Here is a 6,000-nt window from a genome sequence, read left to right as displayed (position 1 = left end):
AAAAAAAAAAAAAAAAAAAAAAAAGTGAAAAAAAAAACAGCATAAAAAAAAATCATCATCAATAATTTCTTACGTATCCTACCAGAAATTTTCTCTTCATGTGTAAGCACAGAAAATCTTTATACAACCCAAGTAGATCCATACTGTACACAGAGTTTTGCAAACTACTTTCACATTTTAAAAACGTATTTTTTAAAATTTATTTTTTTAACTTCTTTACTGGAGTATAATTGCTTTACATTGTGTTAGTTTCTGCCGTATAACAAAGTGAATCAGCAATACGTATACTTATATCCCCATATCCCGGCCCTCTTGCGTCTCCCTCCCACCCTCCCTATCCCACCCCTCTAGGTGGACACAAAGCACCGAGCTGATCTCCCTGTGCAATGCGGCTGCTTCCCACTAGGTGTCTAATGAATTATACTTTAAACTCAGGGATGAAAGCTTACTCTTGATGACTTTCTTTCAGCACAACTCTTACCCCATTCTCAGACAATTTTATCTCAAAGGATTTGTCATCTTACTTTTTTTTTAACTTGGTTATTGGTTCATTCCTAAAAGGCTATAAAAAGATAAACTGTAAAAGCAACTAATTTATAGTTATGGGATGTGAGTCCTGCCAACTTCACCTCTGTGCCCTAAAATATTAATTTCTTTGGATTTCAGATTTTTTATGCCCCATCTAAATAAGGCTTGGCTAGATGTATGGTCGACCACTTCTTTAGTACCACAACTCTTTACATTCTCTTTTCTTCCTCTGTAACAGCTATACTTTTAAGTATGTTTTTGTGCTTATTGGCTTGTAGTTATTAATAATAATACAATATTAATAAAACCTATCTACCTTTTATTAATCAATAATAGATATATGTATGTCTACCTAACTAACTAATCAGGGTTTCCTATGAGGATGAAATAATCATTGTTACCATCCTTAATGGATGTAACTTCAGTCAGAAGCAGAGAGCCTTGATGTTTTTATTCTGAACTGCATTACACTCTACTGCGTTTAGAAACTGTCTTACAACTTTGTTCTGGGAACTACTTTATCAGGTGATCTCTCAGACTCTTTCCAACACCAGTGTTCAATCATTCACAACCAACTGGATAAAAATCATTATGTCTTCAAAGTACAATCCTGCCATGTGGACTTGAACAATGAAACAGATTTAGGCTATGCCATCAGTTGTAGCAAGGATCACGTACATATTTTCAAGCATTTCCTCCTTTCCATGGGTTCACTGTGGTGAAGGTCAAAGGGAGGGGCCTGCAATCCATCCGTTCTACTGGGCATGAAATATGGCTGTATCAGGAATCAACCACGTGTATGGAACATCTTCAGGAGCATACACACTCGTATGCACTGCGGGATCTGTCCTCTTGCAACCATCTGAGTCAACAAGGCATATCCACATTTTAAAAAATCTAATAATACAAGGGAAACACGCTGTCAGGACCAATTAATTAAAACAGTGGTTACTATGGGTTAGGAAGTGAGGGCTCGCTGAGAGGTTGGGTGATCAGGAAACTCTCTGTGGACGAGGGAGAGTCAAATCACCAGGGATTCTTACGACTCAGGCTGAGACCAGGCACCTGTGTTACAATAATGTCAGGACAGAAAACACATTTTCTTGACTGAGCTAGCATATTCAGGAGGATTTAGAAAGTGACGGCCTTTGCAACTCAAAGTATATGCAAAAGTCCATTGAACAGAGGAAAATGTTTGCACAGATGATCGGTTTGGAAAAAAAAAAGAATTCTTTCCCTTTTACATTGATTAGGAAGGTAGCAGAAAGAAGGAGCTGATAAGCACATAAAGGAAAGAGTTTGTGAGTCTGACGATTTTTATCAGGGAGACCAGCAGTAAGCAGTTTCCTGAGCACAGCCTAGAAGAAGCATGGAAGGAAATTTACATGAAAATACTGGTCTTTTTCCCAGATGTTTCCCATGTCTAGACAGTTAGTGAACAGAGATGAACATCTGTAGTCTTACTTCATGTACCAAAAATCTCCTTTTAAAATGTCTGCCTGGACGCCCAGAGCGGGTGTGCGCCCTATGAGTGATTTTCAAAGTATGACTCAAACACTAGGAAGCTAAAGTGAATTCATCTATTTTTTGTGTTTTGTTTTTATAAGGACGGCTGATAGTTCCCTTGGTATCAAGACTTCTCGCAAAGGGGGAAAAATAAGGAAATGAAAAGAAAAATCGTTGATTTCATTCTATTGCCTCCTGTCAAGTGCTGTTTTTAAAATTCAACTTTGAATTTTCCTGTGGCATTGAGGACAGCGTTATTTCCATTCCCAAGCTCTCGTGTGTAGCTTAACTGAGTTGCAGGGTGGAAAGAGACTTCGAGAATTCAGCCAGTCTAACCTTCAACTGCAGAAGCAGAGATGGAGGCCCTGGAGTGTTTCTCACTGGCAAATAGCCTCCTCCCGAGGCCAAGGAACTCTCTGGAGTATTTTTTGTTTTTTTGGTTTCTTTGCGGTACGCAGGCCTCTCACTGCTGTGGCCTCTCCCCTCGCGGATCACAGGCTCCAGACACGCAGGCTCAGCGGCCATGGCTCACGGGCCCAACCGCTCCGCGGCATGTGGGATCCTCCCGGACCGGGGCGCGAACCCGTGTCCCCTGCCTTGGCAGGCGGACCCTCAACCACTGCGCCACCAGGGAAGCCCCTCTGGAGTTATTTTGAAAATGTAGGACTGTCACACCCTGATCACGACAGAGGTGTAGACCCCCGTTCACCAGGGGACGTCAGCCAACTTTTTAGAGTGGGATGGGATGTCCACTGTCACCTAGGAATACAACTCTTTGATGTATTGTAGCTTAAAAAAATCTTTAAAGGAAAAAATTATTTCTGAGGAAGGGCAGGATTGAATTAGTTTGCAGGAAATTTAAGCCCAAGGATAGAACAGTATCACTGTTGCACCCTTTGCAACCTAGCAGGGAATTCTGGTTACTCTTGCACTTAAATTTTCATTCACGCGCTTTAACAAGCTATTTTCTTACGGATTTTGCTTGGGGAGGTATCTCACATCCAGTGCCATGCGCTCTGAGGTGTTCTCACCTTGAAAACATTTCTTCATGTAAAGAGCCTACGACTCTATACTTAAAAATACCCACGTTTCACGTAGGCATGTTAATTTACTTTAGTGCTTGATGAAGCGCTTTCCAGCGTCTAAGATGCTGAAGAGGGCATGACTCTGAGCTTCAAACGTCAAGTGGAAATTCTTGGGTAAATCTGGGTCAGGTGATTATTAATTTAAGGCCAATCAATGACTGACCATTTATGTAGTATGAGCTGCATTTTAAAAAATCTTAAATTTGGTGTTTTCATAGAAGTGGTCGACGGGAACAAATGACACAGGAAAACAAAACATCAGTAATTCTAACCTCAAAAAATACTGCTTTATGGGATTGCAGCATTATAAGAATCTGTATGGTAGATTAGGACATTTATGCTCCAAGTCCCTCCCTAATTGAAGAGCCCATGAATCCATGACCTCTGGACAAAACAGGGTTTCTCAACTTCGGCATCATGAATATTTTGCTGGATAATTTTTTGTTTAGCAGCATCTCTGGCATTTGCCTACTAGATAGTGGTAATACTCATGGCAATCCCTCTCGGTGGGAAGACAACCAAAACCGTCTCCAGAAATTGCCAAATGTCCCCTGGAGGGCAAGATCACCCACCAGTTGAGACTAGAAAAAGAATTTTTTAATGTACTTAAAAAAAAATTATTTATTTATTATTTCTTTTTTTGTCTGCATTGGGTCTTCATTGCAGTGCGCGGGCTTCTCATTGCAGTGGCCTCTCCTGCTGAGGAGCTCGGGCTGTAGGCGCACTGGCTTCAGTAGTTGTAGCACGCGGGCTCAGTAGTTGTGGCTCACGAGCTCTAGAGTGCAGGCTCAGCACTTGTGGCGCATGGGCTTAGCTGCTCTGCGGCATGTGGGATCCTCCCGGACCAGGGCTCGAACCTGTGTCCCCCTGCATTGGCAGGCGGACTCTTCACCATTGCGCCACCAGGGAAGCCCTAATGTACTTTTTAAATGTTACCTTTTACCCCCTCCATAAAACCCCTCCCCAGTTACAATTCAGTGAATGTCCTAAGAGCATCACCCCAATTTGGGGCCAAAATGTGCTGGGCTTATATGACCTCTAAATAAAACTTCAATAGTATTAAGAAGAATTAAGCTTTCTTTCTCATTTATTCATTTTCCTTCTGAATATTTAATAATAGTGTAATGCTTTCTAATGTTTCTTTTGATATTTGCTGTTTCTATTAACGTTTTTTATACATGGCTCTTTAAAGAACGAAAACCGTATAAACCCTCAGGTTTTAGCGGTTATGTTCTGGATCCCTCTTAAGTTTTCACTTTGAAAGACTGATTCGGAGCCTATGCTTCACATTTTGTTTTATGAACAAGTATACATGCATTTGTTTAGCTGTTTTTTGTTTTGTTTTTTTTTTTTTTCTGGGCCCCCTGCATTGGGAGCGAGGAGTCAACCACTGGACCACCAGGGAAGTCCCTGAGCCAGGGATTCTCAAGAAAGTCAGGGAATATCAGACTTGACTTTGTTCTAATGCTTCTTTCATGCCACAAAGGGCAGCGGTGACAATATGGAGAGCTAACTCTGCCTGTCACCCCTGGACTCTTTGGAACATATGGAATATGCACAAGCCACTGCCTCCACGTTTTACAAGCTAAACTTGAGCAGACTGCAATGGCAGGTGTCTCAGCCTGTTACTTTGACTTTCACCTTGCTGCTTTTCTTGCTGCTGTCCTAGTGGGCCCCCAAGGATAATGCTTTTCTTCCCTGCTTTTCCCAACCAATTTGCAATATATCAGACAATTTGGGCACTGCTCTTATATTCAGGTTAATTTTTTTAAATTAAAAACACTCATGTTTTAAGCTTTCTTTGATGATTATGCAAGTAGTACATATCTGTCGAAGAAAATTAGAAAATACATCTCTGGGGTTTTTTGGGTTTTTTTTGGAATATTTGTATTTCTGTGTCTCAACTCAAATAGACTTGCTGCTAAAAGGGGTAGACATTGTCCAGACATTTTTTCCTATGTATAGGTTTATATAGATTTTTAAATAAAATATATTTTTATGAAATAGAATCAAACCATTAACGTTTTTTTCACTTGCTTAAGTAATTTTATTCAAATTATTTTACTTTATTTATTTTATTTATTTTTTATTTTATTTTATTTTTTTTGCGGTCCGCGGGCCTCTCACTGTTGTGGCCTCTTCCATCGCGGAGCACAGGCTCCGGACGCGCAGGCTCAGCGGCCATGGCTCACGGGCCCAGCCGCTCCGCGGCATGTGGGATCTTCCCGGACCGGGGCACGAACTCGCGTCCCCTGCATCGGCAGGCGGACTCTCAACCACTGCGCCACCAGGGAAGCCCTGTTTAGCTGTTTTAAGTTTGGCAGTGAAGCCGTCAAAATGATGTAGCAGCTGTCACCTCTGTGTCCAGCAAGAATGTATGATCACCGAGGAATAATGCAGCAGTATTTTGTAGTTTTTTCAGTGGGGCCGGCCACCATCCTGCATGACCACAATCTAAAACCACAGAGGAGAGCTGGTGTTGTTCTTTGGCACTTAATAAAAAGTTAACGCTGGGCTTCCCTGGTGGCGCAGTGGCTGGGAATCCGCCTGCCGATGCAGGGGACGCGGGCTCGTGCCCCGGTCCGGGAGGGGACCGCGTGCCGCGAAGCCTCTGCGCCCGTGAGCCGTGGCCGCTGGGCCTGCGTGTCCGGAGCCTGTGCTCCACGGCGGGAGGGGCCACAGCAGTGAGAGGCCCGCGAAAAAAAAAAAAAAAGTTAACGCTGCCTAGATTCATTTAGGACAGACTTGAGGTAGGGATTTTAAACCGTTTATCCAGAGAGAACGAGGAAAAGCAGAGCTTACTGTTCATGGTATGGGAGGCTGCTGGGACTCTGACACGACTGCCCACATTTCCCTGACCTCCAGCATCACGGGTCAGCCC

Source organism: Lipotes vexillifer, unplaced genomic scaffold (genome assembly GCF_000442215.2).
Source record: "Lipotes vexillifer unplaced genomic scaffold, Lipotes_vexillifer_v1.1 scaffold543, whole genome shotgun sequence".
Taxonomy (NCBI): Eukaryota; Metazoa; Chordata; class Mammalia; order Artiodactyla; family Lipotidae; genus Lipotes; species Lipotes vexillifer.
This window is presented reverse-complemented; position numbering follows the sequence as displayed.